Here is a 14,035-nt window from a genome sequence, read left to right on the forward strand (position 1 = left end):
AGTTTTTCCCAGTTGCTAAATAGTTGGCCTATTGTCCCAAAACTCAAAACACAAAACAACAAGCACAAAATCCAAAACTATGCAAGTCCCTGGTAAATACAAACACTATTTTTTGATTTTCTCCTGTATGGAAAGTATTACAAAACACAAGTGTTCAAAATATAATATATTTTGGAAATACTGTAAATAAGAATTGAGAGAACCCTCACTTTTGGCGTCCTCCTGTGCTTATTAGGGAGTCACCATTCACTTTCTTTATTTTCAGTCACCATAGAAAGTAAAATGGCACTGGGAAAGGGACAATAGTTTTAATTATTTAAGGGGTCAAAAAATTAGAATCAAAATGTTGTTGATATTTACACATATAAGAGATTAATAAAAAAGACTCCCCAGTTCAAAATATGAGTTATTCTTTTCTACCATTTGAAAATGCCCCTTAACATGGGGGCAGTCATGGTCTAATGGTTACAGAGTTGAACATGTAATCCAATGCTCTCTCCACCCTCAATACCACAACTGAGGTAAGACCCTTGGAGACTAGGAGGCCTAAAACTGGTTGGAACTTGTGGAGAAAGAAGTTGACTTGGGAATAGAAAGAAATCAGGGAGTCGATTTATCCAGGCAGGGGAGAACTCAGAGTCTGGATGATTTGCAGGACTCCTCTCAGCACAGTTTAGTTTTACTAATATGTCCACTGAGTCTGACAGATGGATCATCTCACACACCTGGTATGAGACTTGGCATCAGGTCCTGGCCTCTGGATGGATGTGACTGCAGTAGCTGCCACAGGCTGTGATGGAAGGTGGAGGTGGCTAAATGATAAATGAAGTTAAATTAAACTGCTTGTGGCTTCAATCTGGCAAGAGAAATGCAGATCAGGAGGAGAATATTTCAAGCACAACAACGGAAGAGGATGAGAGTGAACCAAGCACCGTTGCTAAATGTGGCTACTTTGGTAGTCCCCAGAGCATCTGCTAGCAGCAACAAACTGTACAAAACAAGGAGGGAATATGACTCAAACTACATCAAATTTGGATTTATTTGGAGAGGGAGTGAGAAAGATCCTAGGCTGCAGTGTGTGATATGTGGCCTAGTTCTTAGCAATAAGTGCATGAAACCATTGCCTCTCAAACAGCATCTTACAACCAAACACTATGTGCTTAATTTTTGTTCCACAAAAATGTAATAAACTGAAGCAGTGAAAGTCCACTATTCAGTCCTGTGGTGCACCAGTAATCAAAGCCCAGGAAGCTTCATATCATGCCAGCCTCTGGATTGCCAAAGCCAGTGAGCCGCACACAACTAGAGAATAACTTTGTCTACCTTTAGCCAAAGAGATGACACACATCATGTGTGGAGAGAAAGCTGCCATTGAGTTAAACTTGATGCTGCTTTTAAACAACACTGTGAAAACAGAGAGAATGACATGGCTGATGATGTTGAAAAAGACATAAAAACAATCAATATTTTGCCATTCAGGTTGATGAGACTACCGATGTTGCAGATTTGGCTAATTCATTGGTTTACGTGAGATATAAATATGATGGTAGATACATGGTACAAAGATGTATGTAGGGCATCCCTAGTGATAATAATGATGGAATGAAATACACATATGACATGGTTTCACAAGACAATCAACATTTAAATCTCTTGAGGCACTCCATTCATGAAAGATGAATGCATATCACACAGTAAGAGTTCTAATAACATGAAGAATCCTACATGAGAGAATTTGAAAATTGCTTGTACGTTCAAGACTGCTGTTTTGCATTCACTGCAAGCATTGAGACTTAGTTGTTATATGATCATCTTTCTGTTTTGTGAAATTTTAAATTTTAGACCTCAGTCCAATGTTCCATCAGACATATTGATTTGTTCTTTACCCCTCTGAAAAAGATGCATTTTAACATACCTTCAAAAACTAATAGTTTTACTGCCAAATGATATGATCTGAAAAAGTAAAGAGTGTGTCATTGTTAACTGCAGGTTGAGGAACTGTGGTGTCACAGAAAAAGGTTGTGCTGCTTTGGCTTCGGCATTACAGAATCCTCACCTGTAAACTGGAGAAACTATGGTACGATCATATCTGGATCTCAGACATTAAACACAATGTAAAGTATATTTGAAATGTTCATATTTTTCGTATAGCAAGACTGAAATACAGTTTAAAATCACAGTCAACATTTAAATCTCTTGATGTTAAACAGACTCAGCCTCAGAGCTATGAGACATGAAGACAGTGCTAAATAATTTATTACAGTTAATCTTTATGCAATGACTTTTTTACACAATAACGTTTGTACAAACTCCATGACATTTCAATGATCCATCAAATATCAAATACTGACTGTGCTTCTCTACAGGTTGATTAATTGTGGTGTCACAGATGAAGGTTGCTCTGCTTTGGCTTTGGCTTTAAAATCAAACCCCTTGCACCTGAGAGATCTGAATCTGTCTTGGAATAAAATAAGAAATTCAGACGTGAAGCTGCTTACTGTTGGCCTGGAGGATCCTCACTATAAACTGGAGAAACTGTGGTAAGATAATTTCTATGATATTCACATGTCTTTATTAAGATGTTTCATATTCATATTTCTGAGGGAAATGACTATTGAACAAGAAAAAGGGCAGGACTTGATCTTAAAAGTGAGTGATCCATACTGTAATAGAGATCTGAATGTGGTTGGCTTAACTTGCTCCATAAATGTCAAGTGAAACAAAGAAAAAACAAGTATGTTTTGATAAAATAAATGACTAAAAAAATGAATTGTGCACAGTAAGACCAATAAATACATCACTGTCAGTGCTGTTTTTTTTATATTTTTTGCCTTTTTTTGTAGGACTTACAGTATTAAAATGTCAGTCCAGATTTTTCAGAATAAGTCATGGATTAATGGGGAGCCACTAAAGAGACGTCACATTTACGGTAAAGACTGAAAACACAGTGGTCAAGTTTCCAGGTGTGACTTCCCATAATTTTCTTGTTTTTATCTTTGGGTGGGTCTGTTGTTTTGAATTAAACATGACATCAGGCCTCCACAATGATTGTTTAGATGACTTGAACTTACTGTAATGTAATGTAATAATGTACGGTTTGCTAAATAATGCACTGCTTGATTACATTGTTGATGGTGTAAAACCCAATATACACTGAGAGTAACTCCGTTTGTCGGAGCTTGTACAAAATACTTTATATATAGGAAGACTTCTATTATTTATGGTTTGTTTGTCATAGCTATGTTACTGCTGTATCGTTATTGTGTTTTCCGTGCAACTAACCTCAAATGATTTACATGTTGATGGTGCATTAAGATAGCACATCGGCTAAGACAGTGTGCTTTCCTGGGGTGTACATCAATTATCAGTCATATCGTTGCAGTCCTATCTTTAGATCCTTTTTAGTAGTTCCAAACACAACTAAACCAACTAATTAGGATCTGGAGGAGCACTTGATAATTACAGACAGGTGTGTTTGATCAGGGTTGGAACGGAACTCTGCAGGAAGGTAGATCTCCAAGAACCCCTGATATAGATACTGAATGTCTGGAAACACATCATTCAGATATTTTTGACTGATTGCACTTATCAACTAGATAAAAAGTTTGTTAGCAAACTTTAAGTTGGCTTGAGAAAGCCTAGCCAGTAAGTTTTAAGTAGTTTTAAAAGCTTTTAGTTTAAAGAAAGTTTAAAGGTTTTCAGTTTGAAATAGTTTTAGTTTGATAAAGTTTGAAGATAGATAGGCTAGATAGATATAAATAGTTTGAAAATAGAAAGATTTATAGATATAAATAGTTAGAAGATATAGTTTGAATGTGAATAGATAGATATGAGGTTACTAGGGTACCCAGGGTGGTAGCATGATTAGCTAGTTGCTAGCATGATTTTAGTAAGACTAGCAAGGCGCTAGCATGATTTTTAGCATTACTAGCAAGTCGCTAGCATGGTTTTAGCATGACTAGCAAGTCCCTAGCATGATTATAACATGACTAGCAAGTCGCTAGCATGATTCTAACAGGACTAGCAAGTCACTAGCATGATTATAGCATGACTAGCAAGTCGCTAGCATGATTTTAACAAGACTAGCAAGTCGCTAGCATGATTTTAACATGACTAGCAATTTGCTAGCATGATTTTAGAATGACTAGCAAGTCGCTAGCATGATTTTTAGCATTACTACCAAGTCGCTAGCATGATTTTAGCACGACTAGCAAGTCGCTAACATGATTTTACCATGACTAGCAAGTCGCAAGCATGATTTTAACATGACTAGCAAGTTGCTAGCATTATTCTAGCATGACTAGCAAATCCCTAGCATTATTTTAGCATTACTAGTAAGTCGCTAGCATGGTTTTAATAAGACTAATAAGTCGTTAGCATGATTGTAGTATGACTAGCAAGTCGCTAGCATGATTTTTAGCACGACTAGCAAGTCGCTAGCATGATTTTAACACGACTAGCAAGTCGCTAGCATGATTTTAGCATTTTTTAGAATGACTAGCAAGTCGTTAGCATGATTTTAACAAAACTAGCAAGTCGCTAGCATTATTGTAGTATGACTAGCAAGTCGCTAGCATGATTTTAGCATTACTAGCAAGTCGCTAGCATGGTTTAAGCAAGACTAGCAAGTCGTTAGCATTATTGTAGTATGACTAGTAAGTCGCTAGCATGATTTTTAGCATGATTGTAGTATGACTTGCAAGTCACTAGCATAATTTTAGCACAACTAGCAAGTCGCTAGCATGATTTTAACATTATTTTAGCATGACTAGCATGGTTTTAGCAAGACTAGCAAGTCGTTAGCATGATTGTAATATGACTAGCAAGTCGTAGCATGATTTTTAGCATTACTAACAAGTCACTAGCATGATTTTAGCATGACAAGCAAGTCGCTAGCATGATTTTAGCACGACTAGCAAGTCGCTAGCATGATTTTAGCACGACTAGCAAGTCGTTAGCATGATTTTAGCTTTATTTTAGCATGACTAGCAAGTAGCTAGCATGATTTTAGCATTATTTTAACATGACTAGCAAGTCGCTAGCATGATTTTAGCAAAACTAGCAAGTCACTAGCATGATTTTAGCAAGACTAGCAAGTCGCTAGCATGATTTTAGCAAGACTAGCAAGTCGCTAGCATGATTTTAGCACGACTAGCAAGTCGCTAGCATGATTTTAGCACGACTAGCAAGTTGCTAGCATGATTTTAGCATGACTAGCAAGTTGCTAGCATGATTTTAGCATTATTTTAACATGACTAGCAAGTCGCTAGCATAATTTTAGCAAGACTAGCAAGTCGCTAGCATGATTTTAGCAAGACTAGCAAGTCGTTAGCATGATAGTAGTATGACTAGCAAGTCGTTAGCATTTTTAGCATGACTAGCAAGTCGCTGGCATGATTTTAGCACGACTAGCAAGTCGCTAGCATGATTTTAGCACTACTAGCCAGTCGCTAGCATGATTTTAGCATGACTAGCAAGTTGCTAGCATGATTTTAGCATTATTTTAACATGACTAGCAAGTCGCTAGCATAATTTTAGCAAGACTAGCAAGTCGCTAGCATGATTTTAGCAAGACTAGCAAGTCGTTAGCATGATAGTAGTATGACTAGCAAGTCGTTAGCATTTTTAGCATGACTAGCAAGTCGCTGGCATGATTTTAGCACGACTAGCAAGTCGCTAGCATGATTTTAGCACTACTAGCCAGTCGCTAGCATGATTTTAACACGACTACCAAGTCGCTAGCATGATTTTAGCATTATTTAGCATGACTAGCAAGTCGCTAGCATGATTTTAGCACAACTAGCAAGTCGCTAGCATGAATTTAGCATTATTTAGCAATGACTAGCAAGTCGCTAGCACGATTTTAGCACGACTAGCAAGTCGCTAGCATGACTTTAGCATTATTTAGCATGACTAGCAAGTCGCTAGCATGATTTTAACACGACTAGCAAGTCGCTAGCATGATTTTAGCATTATTTATTAATGACTAGCAAGTCGCTAGCATGATTTTAACATTACTAGCAGGTTGCTAGCATGATTTTAGCATTATTTTAACATGACTAGCAAGTCGCTAGCATGATTTTACCAAAACTAGCAAGTCGTTAGCATAATTTTAACAAGACTAGCAAGTCGCTAGCATGATTTTAGCAAGACTAGCAAGTCGTTAGCATGATAGTAGTATGACTAGCAAGTCGTTAGCATTTTTAGCATGACTAGCAAGTCGCTAGCATGATTTTAGCACGACTAGCAAGTCGCTAGCATGATTTTAGCACTACTAGCAAGTCGCTAGCATGATTTTAGCAAGACTAGCAAGTCGTTAGCATGATAGTAGTATGACTAGCAAGTCGTTAGCATTTTTAGCATGACTAGCAAGTCGCTAGCATTATTTTAGCATTACTAGCAAGTTGCTAGCATGATTTTAGCATTATTTTAGCAAGACTAGCAAGTCGCTAGCATGATTTTAGCAAGACTAGCAAGTCGTTAGCATGATAGTAGTATGACTAGCAAGTCGTTAGCATTTTTAGCATGACTAGCAAGTCGCTAGCATGATTTTAGCACGACTAGCAAGTCGCTAGCATGATTTTAACACGACTAGCAAGTCGCTAGCATGATTTTAGCATTATTTAGCATGACTAGCAAGTCGGTAGCATGATTTTAGCACAACTAGCAAGTCGCTAGCATGATTTTAGCATTTTTTAGAATGACTAGCAAGTCGTTAGCATGATTTTAACAAAACTAGCAAGTCGCTAGCATTATTGTAGTATGACTAGCAAGTCGCTAGCATGATTTTAGCATTACTAGCAAGTCGCTAGCATGGTTTAAGCAAGACTAGCAAGTCGTTAGCATTATTGTAGTATGACTAGTAAGTCGCTAGCATGATTTTTAGCATGATTGTAGTATGACTTGCAAGTCACTAGCATAATTTTAGCACAACTAGCAAGTCGCTAGCATGATTTTAACATTATTTTAGCATGACTAGCATGGTTTTAGCAAGACTAGCAAGTCGTTAGCATGATAGTAGTATGACTAGCAAGTCGTTAGCATTTTTAGCATGACTAGCAAGTCGCTAGCATGATTTTTGCACTACTAGCCAGTCGCTAACATGATTTTAACACGACTAGCAAGTCGCTAGCATGATTTTAGCATTATTTAGCATGACTAGCAAGTCGGTAGCATGATTTTAGCACAACTAGCAAGTCGCTAGCATGATTTTAGCATTATTTAGCAATGACTAGCAAGTCGCTAGCATGATTTTAGCACGACTATCAAGTCGCTAGCATGATTTTAGCATTATTTAGCAATGACTAGCAAGTCGCTAGCATGATTTTAACATGACTAGTAAGTCGCTAGCATGATTTTACCAAAACTAGCAAGTCGTTAACATAATTTTAGCAAGACTAGCAAGTCGCTAGCATGATTTTAGCAAGACTAGCAAGTCGTTAGCATGATAGTAGTATGACTAGCAAGTCGTTAGCATGATTTTTAGCATGACTAGCAAGTCGCTAGCATGATTTTAGCAAGACTAGCAAGTCGTTAGCATGATTTTTAGCATGACTAGCAAGTCGCTAGCATGATTTTAACACGACTAGCAAGTCGCTAGCATGATTTTAGCACTACTAGCCAGTCGCTAGCATGATTTTAACACGACTAACAAGTCGCTAGCATGATTTTAGCATTATTTAGCATGACTAGCAAGTCGCTAGCATGATTTTAGCACTACTAGCCAGTCGCTAGCATGATTTTAGCACGACTAGCAAGTCGCTAGCATGATTTTAGCATTATTTAACATGACTAGCAAGTCGCTAGCATGATTTTAGCACGACTAGCAAGTCGCTAGCATGATTTTAGCATTATTTAACATGACTAGCAAGTCACTAGCATGATTTTAGCACGACTAGGAAGTCGCTAGCATGATTTTAGCATTATTTAACATGACTAGCAAGTCGCTAGCATGATTTTAACACTACTAGCCAGTCGCTAGCATGATTTTAGCACGACTAGCAAGTCGCTAGCATGATTTTAGCATTATTTAACATGACTAGCAAGTCACTAGCATGATTTTAGCATTATTTAACATGACTAGCAAGTCGCTAGCATGATTTTAGCACGACTAGCAAGTCGCTAGCATGATTTTAGCATTATTTAACATGACTAGCAAGTCGCTAGCATGATTTTAGCACGACTAGCAAATTGCTAGCATGATTTTAGCATTATTTAACATGACTAGCAAGTCGCTAGCATGATTTTAACATTATTTAACATGACTAGCAAGTCACTAGCATGATTTTAGCACGACTAGGAAGTCGCTAGCATGATTTTAGCATTATTTAACATGACTAGCAAGTTGCTAGCATGATTTTAGCAGATAGATAGATAAGTTATTAGTTAGAAAGAACATAGCTAGCTTAAAGCTTAATTGAGTATCAATGGCTTCTAGCAGTTTACATTAAACATAGTTCAAACAGACATGGACTTTTGGTCAATGAAAGTCTATGGGACCTTTTATGATTTTTAATATTAATTTTTAAGAAAACCATAACTCAAAACAGTCTGAAAAGATATAGCACACTAAGTCTGAACAGTATGAAGATCTGACCCGAGTTTGGAGTATGTAGCTTGAACGGTCTAGGAGGAGTAGGTGTCTAAATATTTTCCGCTCAGAAAAATAAGAAGAAGAACAAGAAGAAGAAGAAGAAGAAGAAGAAGAAGAAGAAGAAGAAGTTTAAATAGGATTTCAGTAAGTTGGCTTTCCCAAGCCAACTTAATTACAGCTGCAAATGATGGGAAGCCATTCACATACTCATGAAATCAAAAGCCAAGTCCCAAACACAGAACATTTTTGAAATTGAGATTTTCATTGTCCTGGAGGCACATGCTCACCCCATTCTTGTCCAAAATATTTATGTCTTTCTTTCTTCAGTCGTAAAGAAAACATGTTTTTTTAAGGAAAACATTTCAGGATTTTTCTCCACATAGTGGATATGTATGGTGCCTCTAAATTTGCACTTCCAAAATGCAGCAAAGGGCTCTAAATGACCCCAGCCGAGGAAGAAGGGTCTTATCTAGTGAAACAATTGGTTATTTTCAAAACAAATTGTCATATTGCAGGCTTGATCTTGCATTGCATATCTTGACAGTCTATAGTCTCTTTTCATGAAATTCTAAGACTATTTGATCTCTAATGAGTCATTAAAGATTCCAAAGATGAGTGTTGTTTTTCCTTTAGTTTTAAATCATTTAAAAAGAGTTCAAAGTTTTCTCCCTATATTTGACTGTGTGAGTGGTACACACCTCTCAGAACACACTGAATTGCTTCACTGCAAAAAATGCTTTCCTTACGTTTCCAGCCAAAATGTCAAAAAAACAAAACAAAAAAAAAACTTAAAATTAGGAAGGATTTTCTACAAGAGTAAAAATTATTGTCTTGTTTTCAGAAAAAAACAAGTCAAAATTATATGCGTTTTTGCTAGAAACAAGCTAAATAATCTGCAAATGGGTTAAGAAAATAATCTTGTTTTCAGTTTGAAATAAAAAACATTTGGCAGATTATTTAGCTTGTTTTAAGTAAAAACTCCATTTTGACTTTGAAATATTTGAAAGTATTTTTTACTCGTCCAGAAAATCCTTCTTGACAAGACAAAACATCTAAGTATAAGAAAAGCATTTTTTTGCAGCGTTGAATGCCGGCCAGCTGCTGTCAACGATCCCAGTTAGTTTCAGGGTGGTTTAACAGCATCCATCCTTTCTTTAACTCTTTCCCCGCCATTGACAGAATTTTCAGTCTTTGCGTTTTCACTGTTGTACGGTAGGAGGCGCTATTACACATCTTCTAAAAAAGTATGCCGTTCATGAACATAGAACCAAGCTCAGAGCTGCTAAGAGGCAAGGGGCAAGAGTCCCAAGCAAGAATCGGTCTCTCTGTCATCTAGTGTATGTTGCCAAGGTCTCTTAATACCAAAACAAAAACAGCAACACCTCAAATACCCAAAAAACATTCAGTACATGCTCCTCTCTACTCTGTCCCCCTCCACTTCTTTTCTGCCTGCTATTTCACTGATACGCTGGGAAACATCAGCAATCAGTTCTCTACAGCACTAATTCAAAACCAGTCTTCACCCACACAGCACACACTTCTCTCTCCCCTCAACAGAGAACAAGGTCTCCAAAGATTTCTGTGCCAGTCATCTTGCAACCCATTCCTTAAACCTGCTCTGACTTAACAGCACATCCCACATTACTGGCAATTTTCCCAATGCATTTAAGCAGGTTTTGATGAGCCAACACTATATCCTAAAGCAGATGAAAACTACAGACCAGACTCTTTCTTTTCTCACTGAAAGTTGTTTAAACAGACATCTCTCACAGGAAAAATGTACTTAACGGCAGCTAGTATGGCGAGTCCGAGTCGAGTCTGAGTCCAAAATGGGTCGAGTCCGAGTCCAACTAAACACTACTGTTTGTCAGTATCTTAACCTTGTTTTAACCTTTACAACTAGAATAAGGCAATGACAATTTAAATGCAACAAAAGCAACCTCTATTGCATATTGCCATTTTGATTTTTGATTTCACACCATCTCATAATTAGTGTCCTGCTCAGCAAACTTTAAGTCATGTAACAGAAGTTATAGCGTATGTATTGTGACATATTTCAGAGTGAAACAGCTTTTAGAACGTGAAAAATTATAGGACAGGACTTGACTTTATTTGTTGTTATATAGTAAATGTATAAATTCAATGGGGTGGGTAGGAAGCTTAGTGAATGAGACCTGAGGAGCAGAGAAAGCACCTCTTATCTCTGATTGTGGCTATGTTTATGATGAATGGTAAGACCTTAGACAGAGTAGATGGCATTGATTTTACATTTTTTTTCTTGGATGAAAAAAAGGTAAAGTATAGCAGTCTATGGAAGCCATGGAATAAAAGAGTAAAATGAGTTTATATTTCAAAATTCTGACTTTATTTTCCCAATTCCGAGGTTATATCTCACAATTCTGATAAGAAAAGACATTCTCTCTTTTCCCCTCAGCTCAAAGTCAGTTTATATCCCACACTTCTGGCCTTTTCCCCCTCAGAACTGACAAACTCGCTACTGTTGAGTTAAATTGAGTTATAAAGTCCAAAATACAACATATAAACGAACTATAAAAAATTCTAAATTTTGAGATAAAATAGTTAATTGTAATATGACAGTCTGCTGCAGCAGGTTTACGCTGCTGTCGCTTGAAGACCAGATGCACCGATCATATATTTTGACACATCTGTATTTCTCCAAACTGTTCAAATTCACTCAAGACAAAACTGACTGCATTTGCATGAATACTCTCCAAGACGGTGCATTTTGACATCACTTTTCGTGTAAGTGTGTAGCAATAACATGCAAAAGAAAACTTAATTCAGCATTCACACGCTGACTGAGAGGCGTTTTCGGTGAGCACACTTTGGGTGCAGGCTTTCAAGTACTGGCAAGACTTTTAAACACGTGCCAATACTGAATGTCACTTTCGTAATAATGCATCGAGTCAGTAAAATTTTTCGTCAACTGTCCCTGGACTCGCCAATAATTCCTGAGTCTGAAAAGCTTGAATCTGAGTCAAGTCCGAGTCAAAATGCATCCGAGTCCGCTATAAATTGTACTGGAGACCGGACTCGATTCCGAGTACAAGTCCGAGTACCCCAAGTCTCGAAACTGGACCTGCAAACTTTGACAGAATTAACTACCAAAGTCTCCCGTCCACTCTTTCAGACTTGGGCACCACTTGTACAGCACTGGTGGCTTTAGTCCTAACTCAAAGGCTGATCTTCCCAGGTTTTATGTCCTATCAGCTAATCACTGGGACGTCTCAAAGTTCAGTGCTTGCTCCTCTTTTCTGCATTTATACAGTGTGACTGGGAATAATTGTAAAGACATAGTTTCTTTGATACATTGATTTCAACCTATCTGGGGTCTACAACATCAATGCCAACCAGGGCAGCAATAAATCTGGGGGTCGTGTTTGACCACCAAAACCTTAGCATCCACATTTCAACCAGAACCAAATTCATAACAAGTTCGACAATGATTTTCAGGACTGCAACTGGAAGATCCGTCGACATCAACTCAATCCTAAAAGTGTATGATTCCTCCTGCTAGTAAGCTCAAAGAACAAGCATTTCATTTCTCTCGTATACTCACTCAATTTTGAATGGCAGTGTTGTGTTTTCTGGAGAACTGGGCCTGTATTCACAAACATCTTAAGGCTAAAAGTAGCTCACAACTTGCCAATTTAGGAGAAAATCCTAAAAACACTGGGTGTGTCACTCCTAAATTTAGGACTCCTACATTTTTGCTCTAAGAGTATTTCACAAAGCGTTTTAGTGCTAAAACTAGCTCCTAAATCTGTGAAATGCTGGGAGAAGTGAGGAGGACTCCTAAATCACTAACACCCAATCCTAACTATCCTAAAATGGCTGTTGCTGGCAATCTGCTTCAGAACCTAAACTTTTTTTAGAAACACTCTCCTTTTATTTGCACACGTTTTTTTCCCAACTTTTTTTTTTTTCGGTTTGAGGTTATCCTATTTGCACGTTTTTTTTCCACGCAATTTTTTGGTTTTGGAAGTAATCCTAACTCATTTCACTTTGATTATATCCTTGTTTTTATTAACAAGTTGGGCAATAAGTAACAGCTGTTATTGCGTCCATTTTGATTTTCTTTAATGTTTGCATATCTTACTATAAGCCACGATTATTCTGTTCTGTTAATAAAAAAAGGCTATTTATATGCATATCAGCCAATTGTTTTTGAAAAGCGCACGTCAGCTGAACATATACGTTTAGTGACATTTAGCCTGCATTTTTGAATCTTTATTTGAATGTGGCAACGTTTAAAAAAAAAAAAAAAAAACACTTTATTTGAATATGGCAACAATCTCACACTACAAGATTTCCATGAACAAATCTCTGACAGACTCCTCCCCTATATATTTAATTTTCTGACTCAGTGTGCAATGACCTTAACACTAAACACTGCTGGCCCAATTTTATTTTATTTTGTATTATTTATTTTTTATCTCATAGTACTACATAAACACTGATATTTGTGGCATCCAATTATTTATTTTAGTTTTTTGCAAATGTGCATAAAAGCACATCTGCAAGTGCAATTCAATTTAAGCAATGGAAAACAACCAGATGTTGACTTAAAACATGAATATCCAACTTAATACAGCTTAGTTCTGCTTAGTTTTCCAAATTCTGTCTGTGAGATGTGTTTGTGATCCTGGAGCACAAAACCAGTCTGAAGTAGCAGAGGTATATTTGTAGAAATAGCCAAAAAAAAAAAAAAAAAACATTGTATGGGTCAATTTTATAACTTTTTCTTTTATGCCAAAAATCATTAGGATATTAAGATCATGTTCCATGAAGATATTTCATAATTTTCCTACCATAAATACATCAAAACGTAATTTGATTAGTAATATGCATTGCAAAGAACGTCATTTGGGCAACTTTAAAAGCAATTTTCTCAGTTTTTTTTTTTTTTTTGTTTTTGTTGCAGCCTCAGATTCCAGATTTTCAAATAGTTGCATCTCAGCCATATATATTTTCCTTATTTATTCAGCTTTCAGATGCATAAATATCAAAAAAATAATAATAACAAAATACCCTTATGACTGGTTTTGTGGTCCAGGGTCACATTTTTCAACGGGATGACTACATAATACACTCTTAAAAATAAAGGTGCTTCATGATGCCATAAATGGCTCCATAAAGAATCTTTAACATCTGAAGAACCTTTCTGGTTCACAAAAGGTTCTTTGTGGTGAAAGGTTCTACAGATTATAAAAAAAAGCTAAGTTAGAGATGGTTCTTTAAAAGAACGTTTGACTGAATGGTTCTTCTATGGCATCGCTGTGAAGAACCTTTTAAAGCACCTTTATTTTTAAGAGCGTACTGCTAGTTTCTTCCACTTGCATCTGTCATTATGAAGGATTTCATGACCAGAAAAAAGAAAAATGGCTAAAGTGACTTACAGACAGTGGAAGAGAGGCAGCA

This window comes from Garra rufa, chromosome 14, assembly GCF_049309525.1.
Source record: "Garra rufa chromosome 14, GarRuf1.0, whole genome shotgun sequence".
In the NCBI taxonomy this organism is placed as follows: Eukaryota; Metazoa; Chordata; class Actinopteri; order Cypriniformes; family Cyprinidae; genus Garra; species Garra rufa.